This window comes from Muntiacus reevesi, chromosome 4 (genome assembly GCF_963930625.1).
Source record: "Muntiacus reevesi chromosome 4, mMunRee1.1, whole genome shotgun sequence".
In the NCBI taxonomy this organism is placed as follows: Eukaryota; Metazoa; Chordata; class Mammalia; order Artiodactyla; family Cervidae; genus Muntiacus; species Muntiacus reevesi.
The window spans coordinates 168,243,823-168,258,354 of record NC_089252.1 but is presented as its reverse complement, the minus strand read 5'-3'; positions in this window follow the sequence as shown (position 1 = coordinate 168,258,354).

Genomic DNA, 14,532 nt, shown 5'->3' with positions numbered 1-14,532 from the left:
GCATTGTAAAGATTTTTAAAATGTGTTTGAACTGAATGTTAATCTTTGGGTCTGTCATCTCTTGGGCAAATATCTTGTTTTTCCATATTATTGTTGTTCAGTTGCTAAGTCGTGTCCGACTCTGCAACCCCATGGACTGCAGCATGCCAGGCTTCCCTGTCTTTCACTATCTCCTGGAGTTGGCTCAAACTCATATCAATTGTGTTAATGATGCCATCCAACCATCTCATCCTCTGTCACCCCATTTTCCTCCTGCCCTCAATCTTTCCCAACATAAAGAGTCTTTTCCAATGAGCACCTCTTTGCATCAGGTGGCTAAATTATTTGAGCTTCAGCATCAATCCTTCCATGAATATTCACTGTGGTGCTCCCAGTTGGGGAATCAGAGCAGCTGAATCTGGCTATGAAAATTTCTAAGTGGATTTCCTACATGAAGGTGAGAAAAATGAATTTTGTAGTTTTTTTTTTTTTTAGAAAAAGTATTCTTATATATTTATTTGTCCTTCCTCTACTGGTTTCTATCATAAAAGTAAGCTAACATGGAAAATCTAGGCATAAAAACAAAGTAAAGCTGGCAACAAACAAATGGAAACCTTTTATCAGAACTGAGTGAATTATCAGAGGCTGCATCAGACAGTTCAGTTGTTCAGTGGTGTCAGACTCTTTGCGACCCCATGGACTGCAGCACGCCAGGTCCATCACCAACTCCTGGAGCTCGCTCAAACTCATGTCCATCGAGTCTGTGATGCCATCCAACCATCTTATCCACTGTCATCCCCTTCTCCTCCTGCCTTCAATCTTTCCAGCATCAGGGTCTTTTCCAATGAGTCAGTTCTTCATGTCAGGTGGCCAAAGAATTGGAGTTTCACCTTCAGCATCAGTCCTTCCAATGAACACCCAGGACTGATCTCCTTTAGAATGGACTGGTTGGATCTCCTTACAGCCCAAGGGACTCTCAAGAATCTTCTCCAACACCACAGTTCAAAAGCATCAGTTCTTCAGTGCTCAGCTTTATTTATGGTCCAACTCTCACATTCATACATGTCTACTGGAAAAACCATAGCTTTGACTAGATGGACTTTTGTTGGCAAAGTAATGTCTCTGCTTTTTAATATACTGTTTAGGCTGGTCATAGCTTTTCTTCCAAGGAGCAAGCGTCTTTTAATTTCATGGCTGCAGTCACCATCTGCAGTGATTTTGGAGCCCAAGAAAATAAAGTCTGTCACTGTTTCCATTGTTTCCCCATCCATTTGCCATGATGTGATGGGACTGGATGCCATGATCTTAGAATACTGGAGTGGGTAGCTGTTCCCTTCTCCAGGTGATCTTCCCAACCCAGGGATCGAACCCAGGTCTCCCACATGTCAGGCAGATTCTTTACCAGCTGAGCCGTCAGGGAATCCTAGAGACTGCATAGGAGGGAAGCATTTGTTGCTGAGGTCAGTAAACCCAGATTCTTTCTGCCTATCTTCCACTAATAAAGGGAGTGAGTGACCTCAGGCACATATGTAATCGTGTGGCTTCTTTTGGCTTATCTGGCCATGGAGGCCATCTTGTGGCACCGTCTCCCTGGAATCCAGTCTAATTCAATTCAACCCCAATTCAGTTCAATTCAGTTTGGTTCTAGTCTATTTCCTTCTACCAACTATTTGTTTAAAAATACAAATTGTAATAAACAGATGAATCTGTGTTGCCTAGAAATGCCATTTGCTGGCAGGAGTGGATAAAAGATTCTCCTTCTTAAAAAATATCTCATTTACTATGCCAACAATTAGGCTAAGAACTCATTTGTTATTTTAATATGTTCTCCCCCGTAATTGGATTAGTTGTGAAGGAACACATCAGTCTTTCAGTACCTTCTATGAAAAAAAAAAAAGCATTAAAAAGATATTCACATTGACATTATATCTCCTTTTATTTGAAGTGATTGAAAACTTGTAATCTGTTCTTATGACAGCCAGGTAATTTTCACAGGATGATAAATCTCAATCTTCTAGTACTAGTTTCAAACATCCATATGGAGTTGTCTTAAAAATTATTTATTTGATATACCAAGGCAGTGTCTACATATCATTTTGAGGGTGACATTTGCCCTCCACTCCTGTTTCTGTGTGAAAGAATTTTCCTTAGAGCAACATTTCAATCCCTGGGGCCCCTATCCCCCGTCAGTCACTCCTCCTGAGAGTAATGAGTCTCTTCTTTAACTGCTGAACTCACGAGAAGGAGACGGATATGCAAGGCTCTTCCCTCCTTCCCTCCCTCCTCTGGTCCATCAGGCCCACAGAGTCAACTCTGAGCTGCATTCATCCTCCATAGGAGGGCCTGCCTGTGACCAACTCTACCTGAGGCCAGATGGACCTGTCTTTCTCTATTTGCACTGATGCCTTTGCAGGCCCGTTTGTTCACAGGTCTAAAATTGTGCCGTGTTTAGTAATCCTGTGACTTTCATTTACTATTCACTACCCACGCAGTAAAGTGGATTTTAGATTTATAGATGAGTAGACTAGGTTTCACAGACATGGCCAGATCACATTACTAGCAAATTACTTCCTTTGTAACTCAGTTGATGAAGAATCCACCTACAATGCAGGAGACCCTGGTTCGATTCCTGGGTTGGGAAGATCTTCTTCCCCTGGGAAGAATAAGGAAATGGAAACTGACTCTTGTATTCTTGCTTAGGTAATCCTACGGAAAGAGGAGCAGTCCATGGGGTCGTAAGAGTCAGATACGACTTAGCAACTACACCACCACCACATATTTACTATAGCATTACTAGCAAATTATAGGTGTCAGTCCCAATTCTATTGGGAGTCTTCAAGAGGGTCCTTTAAAGAGTATGTTACCCCTTTCTCTGAACCCAGCTCTAGGAAATTTAGAAATAAGTCAAAAAGTGGGAGATAGAGGTCAAGAATCACCAGCATTTATATGAAGAGTTAAGTTGGAGCTCAAGTGATTGGCAAAACCAACTCCCAGAATCAGAAAGATTTGCCCACATAAGACAAGAACATGCCTCCTGCCCCCACTCCTCTTGATTCCCCTTCTTCCTTTCTTCCCCCAATCCCAGCAAGGGTAGAGCCTAACTGGTAACTAGTCTAGACTCTAGAGAGACAAAGGAGACAGCTGGCCTCCCTGCAGGCAGCTCACTCTCGGAGTTACAATCCCAGAGAGGGGAGGAGCCCGAAACGCTTAATCTTGCCCAGTTTTCTGATTCTATGTTCAGCTTCCCTGGGGGTGGAGTAAGTGAAAGGTGAGAGGCTCTAGGGTAAATCTCATAGTTAGAAGGAAACATCAGGAGTGGGAAATAAACATTCACCCCCAAATTCCTCAGATTAAACTTTCTTTTAACCCCTTACATTCAAATAGTAACGTCACGCTTAGTCCTCAGAAGAGGAAATACACAATCCATCAGCTTCACTCTTATATCCAGGTTCCTACACTGCCTGTCTTTCTTAATTCTCCTGGGATCCTTCTGCCACTGTAAACTTTGCCTCTAGGAGTCTGAAATGGATACATACATCTCATTAAGTATGTCAGCTTCTAATTACTTTACAATGCTGTATTAGTTTCTGCTATATAGCAAAGTGAATCAGTTATATGTATACATATAACCCCTCCCTCTTGACCTTCAACATTTGTAAAACAATTCTACTCAAATAATAAAATTAAAAAAATATATATTTTTTAAGAAGATTTGAATAGAGACATCCCTATGGGAGTGACGTTTTTTAAATAGTGACCTTTGAAATTTTGAAATAGATCATTTTAATTTAAAAATGTAAAACACAAAAAGTATATCAATTTTAAAGCCAGTCTCAATCCAAAGCTGAAAGTTCATTCTCTATTCCATTGCTATTTTCAAATTATGTCTGGTCACATTTTTCCAAAGCATGTCAGAGGTTCTTCAGTGAGATTTAATGCCAACCAAAAGATAGAAAGTATAAAGTTTCTTCCAATAAGGAGATGCCAGCATCATAGGAATACCCCAAATCTGAATATAAAGACCCCCACTACTTTAAAGTCCCAGGGCAAAACTGAAGTTCAAAGATTAAATCTTCTTTCAAGTTCAAGTCAAAATATATTAAAGTCCAAATGAATTAGAGTCTGATATCAAGTTATTTTCCCCTGTGGAATCACATGTTTGAAGTTTAAAATTTCTAAGTTATAATTAAGACCCAGACTATCCTTCCAAATTTATTATTCACCTCAGTCTCAGCAGAGGGGTACTGCCTGCCTGAATAGATTTGGTCTTCTTTCAACAGCTGCTTTCTGAGACACATCTCAGAGGAATAGGTGTAGTTCTTTCTTTGAGGGCTTCAGAATGTGTCATGTCAAGTCTCTGATACACCTCGTTTTAAAAAATCCAAAGGAATAACGAGAAACAAGATTTATTATAGCATTGGCTCCACACCCACCATATTTAGAAGACAAGCTAAATTCTAGTCCTTGGTGTTACCATCCTGTGTAAAATCACATTGCCAGAAGCCAGTCACCACAGACAGGGCTCTCTGAGAGAAGCGTAGGAGGACCCTGGTTAGTTCCTGCCTGTCGTCTGCACTCCACTACCTAGAAACGGAAACTCCCCTGAGAGAAATCTTCCAAGGACAGACAGAGAAATGCACCACCAATTTGCAAATCTGGGGGTAGGGAGGAGCCTCCTGTACATACTGCTTCCTCCCTTGGAGAGTGACAAAAAGCCTTTGCTGTCTGTATGCAAAGCTGAGAAATTTTTGCATTGTTGACCATGTTTACATCTGGACTTGACCAAGGTGACTTTCTAGCCACTTAGTAGTGTATTAAAAGCTCCTGCTCTCTACTGCTTCCAGTACTGAGTGTGGGCTCTTATCCAGCGCCGCAGCATCTTACTTTTGTGAGCAGACATTCGTTCCTAAGTGCTCCTGTGCCTTTTTATTTAAAGCCATATTAGGGCTTCCCCCAAATTGGTTCCCTGATATTGTTATTGTGATTACAATTAACCTGAACAGAACCAAAATGAGTTTGTGGCGAGCCCCATAAATCCAAGGCTAACATCAACCCTGAAGATAATTCACAGCAAGCAAATAAGGATAATTTGGGAAGATGATTCAGGCCAGTCGTGGAAAATTTAGTCAGAACCTCATCAGTGCTCTCTATAATGCTAGAACTCAACTCACATTCACTCTGAAGCAGCAGATACCATTTGTAGAACAAGGCCTTTGAGACCTGTAACACCGGAACAGTGCTCAGCTATGACTACTTTGGAAAAGTTGTGCCTACATTTTATGGTGAACTGGAGCCTCCTGCAACTAGCTGAGGGCCTCCCGTGGGTCTCTCTTGCTAGGCCCTGGGCTGCCAGAGATTTGAGTGAAGCCAGATTTTCCCCAAGGTCATCACTCTTTGCTTAAGTCTCATACTCTTCAAACAAACACTCATTACAAACAAACAAAACTGTCATAACCCGTTTTCATCCACCCAGGTCAAAATACAATGTTCCCCATGTCTTAACGTTTCTTCCTTGCCTGCCCAGTTGCTTTGGTCGTGTCCAGCTCTTTGTGACCCTCTGGACAGTAGCCTACAAGGTTCCTTTGTACAATGGATTCTTCAGGCAAGAATGCTGGAGTGCGTTGCCATGCCCTCTGCCAGGGGATCTTCCCAACCAGGGATTGAACCCATGTCTCCTACATCTCCTGCACTGCAGGTATATTTTTCACCACTGAGCCACTGGGTAAGCCCCAGTATTTCTTCCTTTTGTCCCAGCAATTAAAACTCTAGCCCACACATCTCTAAAAATAGAAAGAAAGAAGATACAAGTTCAAAGCACCTAGCTGAAATAGTAAAGCCCAAGCCAATCATCCTATGTCTTGTTCCTTCCAAAAACCTCCCACACATACATTTGGTCTCCCATTTCACTCTTATGTTTCATCTCTCAGGGATCCTAGCCCAGGCAGGAAATGTTGGGAATCTTTGAGGGAGAGGGATAAACCTCTCCATTCCTCTTCCATAACTAGGTTCTGAACAAACCCAGAAATAAAACGGATACACAGATGGAACTTATTTTTGGTAAACTCCAGGTTGGAGCACGTGGCTTATGAGCAGGTAAGTTTCCTAACACTGCATCTCACTGTTAGAACTAGCCGTGTGGACAGGTGGCCCTGAAAGGTGGCCCCTGCCTCAAGCTATTAGAGCGACTGTGAACACTTGCTTCCAGCTCCCCAGAGGAAGTCGGGCAGAGCTCACCTGAAATGCCTAATTTACTCTTTACAGGTTTAGCAATCATGCAAGTCTTTCCCTCTCCCCAGGGACCAGTGAGAAAGGGACTGAAGAGTATAATGCTAATGAGTTCTGTGTCCAAAGAAGGAAACTGCTTAGGGAGTAATTCCACCGCTGTCTTTAATGCCCCTTAACAGATCCAAAAGCTTGTAGCTTCGCATCTTTCTATTAGGGAGAGCCCACTTTCCTACTAGTAAAGTTTCTGTTTGTGCTACTGTTCAGATGCATATCATATGCATAGGCATTATAGGCAGTTTTCTTTATTTTTTTCTGGTTTTATTGAGATACAACTGGCATTAACATTGTGTGCGTTTAAGGTATACAGAAGGTTGATTTGAATACTAATATATTGTTAAACAATCACCATCATAGCATTGGCTATCACCTCCATCACATCACATGATTATCATTCTTCTTTGGCAGTTATCTTTAAACAGATGACTATCTCTTCTACTCTGTGATGGACTAAATGTATGTAAAATTATCTCTGAGTCTGGCAACGCATTCCCTGTCATTAGACTCAGTGTGGCCATGAAGGTGGTAGTGAAATGAGACAAAATTAAACTGGTCTTTGGCAACAGTGCCTTTGCTTCAGCCCCAGAAAGCCACGGTGTTAATATAAACTCATGGACTGGCAACATGATTCCTTTTCTCCTCCCACTGCCTCTGAAGTTAGACTAGAAACCAAAGTCAGTGAGAGGTCATGCTTGTGAAAGGCACTGCCAAAACAGTTAAGGCTCAGTACATTTTAATTCTCCCTCTCCTTTCCTGTGAAGAGACACATTCTTAATGCATTTGAGAATGGAAACAAATGAGTGGAAGTTTATTCTTTATGCTGAAATGACATTATTTATTTAAACACTTAATGACACTTGATGGGGCACAATAATTACAGTTAGAGCTGGGAATAAACCATTTTCAACTTTCCTTCTCTATTTCTTAACAGAAGAAGAAATAATGGGAAATTCATTAGAATGAGGCAAGCAATCTTCATTTGACTGTGCCTGTTGGTTCTGATTTGGGTCCTGGAAATTCTCTTCCTTGTTGTTTGAGCTCTGTTGTTTATAAGAGAAAACGAACATGTTGAAATTATTAGCATTGAGGAGTTGGAGAGCAAATAATGCTAATAGAATAAACAATACATCTTTTATTGGAAGTGCTCTTTAGGGGTTTATACCAAATCACGTTACTAGCCTCAACAGCATAATATTTAGCAAACTCTAACAAGTTTCAGGGAGAGATATTACTTTGTGACTCCACAAGTATCCTTGATATACCGCCTAAATTAGACAGCCTATTAAAAATTAATGGAAGACCAATTTCTTGCAATTATGCTTTTACCTAGGGAGCAGTCTGCCTGGTCTGTATGATATTAGGAACTTCTGACTGTGCATCTTCTTTACAATTTCAGCCAAGTTTGTCAATGAAGTTTATTTCACATGATCTTATCGATAAGCAGACATATTTAAATGGGTATGGGACATAAGGTGTAAACAGTTTAGAAGGAATTGATCTGCCAATGGTAGTAATTTAAGAAGGCAGCTGTATGTTGGATGCTTGGATGCCCTGCCGTGATTCCCTTTTAGGAAGGAAGGACTAATTCCACCGCTGCAGAGAGATGCTATAATTCAGCCCGTAGCTGCCAGCTCTTTAAGGGGATTGCCTTCAAGAAGAAAATTGCCTCACCTGAAGTCACATTTCCTTCCAGAGGCAGCCGACATCTGATGGCTGACCAATGCAGAATATAATGACCAGGTCCCAGGTCCCCACGTCAGAAGAGCTTTTAAGGGCCTTCCTAGCTCCAGAACCCCTGAAGGGCTCACCTGAGAATCTGATTGGTCTGAATCACAGGTCGGCTGATTCCTTTGCCCAGTCCCTATTTCTCTTGCTATTGGCTGAATCAGTTTCTGCTTAGCAGGGGATCTGACCTTACAATTGACAAGTTTTCAATACAAAATTATATTCTGAATCAAATTCCGACACACACACACACACACACACACACACACATTCAACAATTACTCATTTACATTCATTTGTTGGCTGAAGAGGAAGATAATACAGACGTAGCCTTCTCTTTCTCCACCTAAATTACGGTAACTGTGAGCGAGATAGTGTTGCTGTAGATTATCAACGACCGGCATATTTTACTGGACATGATCCCAGGGTCTATAGGCTAATGGATTTGACAACTTAAAGTTGTTAAATGATACAGAATATCAAATTTTGCAGAAAATTTTGCAGAAAAATAAGTAGAAAGCTGAATAAGCCTATACTTATTAAGGATACTAAATTCTTTTTTTTTTCTTTTTTTTTTTCTAAACTCTTAAATGAAAACTTCTCCACAGAGGTAATCTAGGTCCAGATGGTTTTCCAGTAAATTCTACCAAATATTTAAGAACAAAATTATCCCAAACCTATTCAAAATCTTTGGAAAAGTAATTGAGGGAAGAACATTTACTAATGCATTTTAGGATATTAGCATTATGATGGTAGCAAAATTATACAACATTATAAGACGACAAAGCTACCAAAAAGGGTACAAAAACAGTCTCAGAAAAAGTAGGCTGGTGTTCTGTGATGACCTAGAGGGTTGGGATTGTGGAGGTGGGAGGGAGGCTTTAGAGAGAGGGGATATATGTCTACTATGGCTGATTCATGTTGCATGGTAGAAACAAACACAGCATTATAAGGCAGTGATCCTCCAATTAAAAATTAAAAAAAAAAATAAAGCACACATATGCAAAAATGTTGGTCCAAAAATTTTCATCTAAATATGAGAAAATAAAATGTATATGTGTATATATATATACACACACACATATCATATATACTTAATTAGGACAAAATATATAAATACATGTATATTTTTTCAATTACCAAATAATTCATCATAACTAAGTGTCTTTATTCCAGGGTTGCAAGATCTGTTTAATATTGGAAAATCAATCAAAATATTCACCATATTAACAGAATAAAGAAGAAATAAATGTGATTATGTCAGTAGATGATTAACTCATTCATGATTAAATTGCAATAAACCAGGAATAAAATAGCTTCTCAAACTAATTAAGGTATCAACAAAAATCCAACAGTTAATATCAAATTGAATGCTTTCCCACTAAGGTTGGGAACCAAACTGAAGGGCTCTGACCACTTTTATTCAGCATTGTTCTGGATCTACTTCACTGAGCTGTTTGGCAACAAAGAAAAGTAAATAAAAGGCACAGACATTTCTAAAAAGAAACATTTTACTTTTCAAGCAGTCTGAAAAGTTTGCCTTGTGTTGTTGTTTAAATATGTTTGTTGTTTTGTTTTTAACCCAAGTCCTCACCTTTATGCAGTATTTGAATCTGCTTTGCCTGTCTTTCATGCCACCATTTTTTTCCTCCTGTGATTTTTTTGCTTCATTTTTTATCTTCTTTTTATTTTGTTGTTTTCAAGCCATTCTTAAATTCCTCTTATTACATTATAAAAATTTTAGTTGAATCTAGTACACTATGTAATTAGGCACTTATAATTTAGTTTTTGCAAAATTGTTTCATTTTCTTTTTGAGTTTGGTCAAAATATTTTTTAAAGTATATTAAAGTGTTTTTGCTTATTTCTGTTCACAGTTTGTGATTTTCTGATTCAGATGGTTTATTAAACATCTATGAATGCTTGTATACATATATTTAATCCAGACTGGAGTGCTGTTTTATAATTTTCTTCTGCTTCATTGTTGTTTTTTCTTTGAGGGAGGAAAAGATTTTTCATTAACTGGATTGCTTAGATTTTAGTTTTCTGTTTCCTTTTTAGAGAAGTTTCTGTGTTAAGTAGACTGAATTTTTCCTGTTTATACCTGGGTCTACAATAATAATTTATGTATACACCAAAAAAGGGTTTGGTGAACATACAGGAACAAATGTTTTTTGGGGAAGTAGATCAGCATGTCTTTGGATTATGTTTTTCTCTTTAAATTCTCTCCTTACTTTCTCCTTTAATCACCAAACCTGTCCAAGATGCCCTACCCATCCTATTTGTTTCATTCTTTTCCAGAAGAAAGTGTGTTTTGAATTTGTCTCTTCAGATCCTGAGCACCTTTCCGTAGCCAGAGTTCAGGTCTACCAGTTTTCAGATCATTTCAGAATTTCCCGGCTTTGACTGAGCCTTGCCATTCTGGATCTTATTTGCTGCATTATCCTTCTTCTACCCAGCCTCTTCAGGCACCACTTCGTTTCCACATCGACTTATGGGGTGAGGTCACATTGATGTCTGCTAGAATTTGGTCTTCATTTTTTTCCCCTTGTATTTAGCACAAGTACTGTGGCACTCTCAATATCCAGGTGATGCCAAAGAGGACAGGTTTTTGTGGCTTCATTCGCTCTTGTTTACTTGATCAGTTTGCTTTTGGCAGGGAATACTGAGAGATTTTAGTCTAAGAACCTGACATTGTCCTAGGGAAACCTAGAAGTCCATCCCACTGATTTAGCAAATGATTTCCTATTATTTATAATGGAGTGATTGTTATCTACTTAAAATAACTCTATACGAAATGGCCATAGGAAGCAAAATCCATAGAGAGAGAAAGTAGATCTGTGGTTGCTAACAGCCAAGGAGGGATGAGGGGCTCGAGCATGGGGGCCTTCCACTGACATAGAGTATCCTTTTCTTTTCTAGTATAATTCATTTTTAAAATCAGTATCAGAAAAGTTGAGTGAAAGATGGAGAGATTTCCTGTACACTCTGCCTCCACACATGTACAGCCTGCCCCACTCTCAACATTCATTCCAGTTCAGTCGCTCAGTCATGTCTGACTCTTTGCGACCCCATGAACCACAGCACGCCAGGCCTCCCTGTCCATCACCAACTCCCGGAGTCCACCCAAACCCATGTCCATTGAGTCGACAATGTCATCCAGCCACCTCATCCTCTGTCATCCCCTGCTCCTCCTGCCCTCAATCTTTCCCAGTGTCAGGATCTTTCAAATGAGTCAATTTTTTAATCTCTAGGGGCCAAAGTATTGGACTTTCAGCTTCAGCATCAGTCTTTCCAGTGAATATTCAGGACTGATCTCCTTTAGGATAGACTGGTTGGATCTCCTTGCAGTCCAAGGGACTCTCAAGAGTCTTCTCTTGAAGACTATCAACATTGGTGAACCACACTGACACATCATCACCCACAGTCCATAGTTTGCTTTAGGGTTCTCTGTTCGTGTTCTACATTTTATAGGTCTGACAATTGTCTGATATGTACCCACCATTACAATATCACATAGAGTAGTTTCACTACCCTGAAAATCCTCTGTGCTCTACCTATTGAGTTTCTTTATGAGATGAGAAAAAATGTTGACAATTAGATTGTGCTGGTGTTTGAACGTTTACCAATATGTTAATACTAAAAAATATTGAGCTGTATGCTAATGAGTAAACTGTATGATACATAAGCTACATATTAATCAAGCTGTTAAATATTTTGTTAAGAGTTTCATGGTTTGGATGTTTTCATTGTTCAGATTTTTCTTAGATGGTAAAGAATCTGCCTGCAGTGTAGGAGACTGGGGTTTGATCCCTGGGTCAGGAAGATCCTCTGGAAAAGGGAAGATGCCCTGGAAAAAGGGAATGGCTACTCACTCCAGTATTCTTGCCTGGAGAATTCCATGGACAGAGGAGCCTGGTGGGCTACAGTCCATGGGGTCGCAAAGAGTTGGACATGATTGAGCAAACTAACACTTTCATTTTCATATCCGTGGAGTCTGGAAAACTGTAAATTACTAATACTAGAATATTTCTAACCTTTCTCTTTTCCTTCATGGTAAATGAGTTCTTGCTTTGCTTGTAATTTTGTTCCCTTTATCTCCTCCTCTGAGGATTAAGTTCTGAGAAAAATTCTTTTCTTTTATCCCTCATGCAGGTTTTGAAAAAAGGAAATACTATAAAAAATTAGACATGCAGGGTCTAAGGTTTCAGTGGGAATTTTTCAGATAATTTGTTGAGAGGCACTTATGTTACTATAGGAAATGGATGGGAAAAGGTTATTATTAAGCACTGCTGTAATCTAAGCATCATTTTCATATTACTTGAGAAACCTAAGTGCACATTTGCTTGTTTTCAAATTGCATTTTGGTTGTGAAACTGTATCCTTAATGATGACTGTACTATGTGGACCATGACTTAAATTATTTATAATTTTGGGGAGTGGGTATAAAGTTTGGCTCTCAGTTAAGTCCCAGAAAAAAAAATTCATCTAGACTAGAACCATTTGCTCTCTTTTTTTCCCATTTTTAACAGACAGTTGGAAATGGGAATCCTAAAGAATAGAGGATTGTGGAGGTAGAGCTGAGAAATTATCAGAATATTATCAGAAGAGAAGAGACATGTTTGAGACCATGCTAAAATCAAAAGGGAAAATGGTGGGAACATTTGCTTTTCTAGATTGAATGTGCCAGCTTGAGAACCATATCATATAATGCGTTGTGAGTCACCCTAAAGTGAGAAATTAAAAACCAAAACAAAGTTAAAACACCCTTTGGAAGCAGCAATCTGAGAATTGCTTTTTATTCCAAAATCTGTTGACATCAACTTTTCTTAGATGCCTACAGGTGGTTAATGCTAGCTATGAAAGGTGCATGTAAATTTTATGATCGTAAACAATTCTTAATCTTACCAAGCCTTGGGGTTTTTGTTTGCAACATGAAATTATTCTAGAAATGTCATGCAGTTGTTGAGAGATTTAAATGGGCTGGTATATAAAAAGTGCCTGGCACATAATAGTTGCTAAATAAATGCTAACTTCCTTTGCTCCCTTCTCCTTTACACTTCTGCAGAATATCTATTAATATCAAAAGAAGCCATATATTTTCATGTAGCTCTTCTTTGGTTGAAAACCACAGGGAAAGATAATTAAGTTTAATCGATGAACAGATATAAAGGCACATTAACAGATGCCCCATATTATAGCGGCAAAGGCTGACTGCTTTTCAAATGCTTGTTATAAAACATGACATTAATCAAGAAGACTAATTTTGGTGCTGATGTGATTTTAAGTGCTTCTACTCAAACTCCACCTAGGGAAAGTAATATATTCACAAAAGGAAGCAACTGGGGCAAATCCCTGTGGCTAACTTTACTGATATTAGCTTTTCTGCCAATGGGAATATGATTAATTTCCAAGTGTAACATGAAGAATAGGATGCATGGAGAACTTCAAATTTAATTTCTTGATTAGTTAATGTTTCAGCTCTTAGGATTTTACTTTTATTCAAGTCATTTCCCAAATTACTCTTTTTTTTTTTTTTTTTCCAAATTACTCTTTTAAATGATCTGATCTGGGATGTTCAAATATAGGAAAGTGGATAGACATCATATTTTTAGCACATATTCCATTAATTCATCTGAAAATTAAATTTAATTTTTATTGTAAAACTTGTTTAGTTGTTAAGCTATGTCCAACTCTTTGCAATTCCATGGACTGTTGCCTGCCAGGATCCTCTGTCAATGGGATTTCCCAGGCAAGAGTACTGAAATGCATTGCCTTTTCCTTCTCCAGGGGATCTTCCTGAGCCAGGAATCAAACCTGAGTCTCCTGTATCCTCGGGCAGATTCCACTGTGTTTGAATATTTACTTGTATGTCTTGACATCCAGGCAGATTCCAAGAGGACACAATATGTTTGGCTTCCTTAGTGTTGTCTCCTTGATTTTTAGAATCATGCTTGGTACATATGAGTGGCATATATGGAACTGTAATTTTTAATATGGCACAAACTGAGCTCAATAACATTGTTTGGAAAAAATCTTAAAGTTTTATATTGATTTATACCATAAATTTGTAAGTGCTATGGACTGAAGTAAGCATCAGTTCAGTTCAGTTTAGTTGCTCGGTCATGTCCAACTCTTTGCGACCCCATGGACTGCAGCACACCCAGGCCTCCCTGTCCATCACCAACTCCCGGAGTTTACTCAAACTCATGTCCACTGAGTCGGTGATGCCATCCAACCATCTCATCCTCTGTCATCCCTTCTCCTCCTGCCCTTCAATCTTTCCCTACATCAGGGTCTTTTCAAATGAGTCAGTTCTTCGCATCATGTGGCCAAAGTATTGGAGTTTCAGCTTCAACATCAGTCCTTCCAATGAACACTCAGGACTGATCTCTTTTAGGATGGACAAGTTTGATCTCCTTGCAATCCAAGGGACTCTCAAGAGTCTTCTCCAACACCACAGTTCAAAAGCATCAATTCTTCACGACTCAGCTGTTTTAATAGTCCAACTCTCACATCCATACATGACTACTGGAAAAATCAGTCTT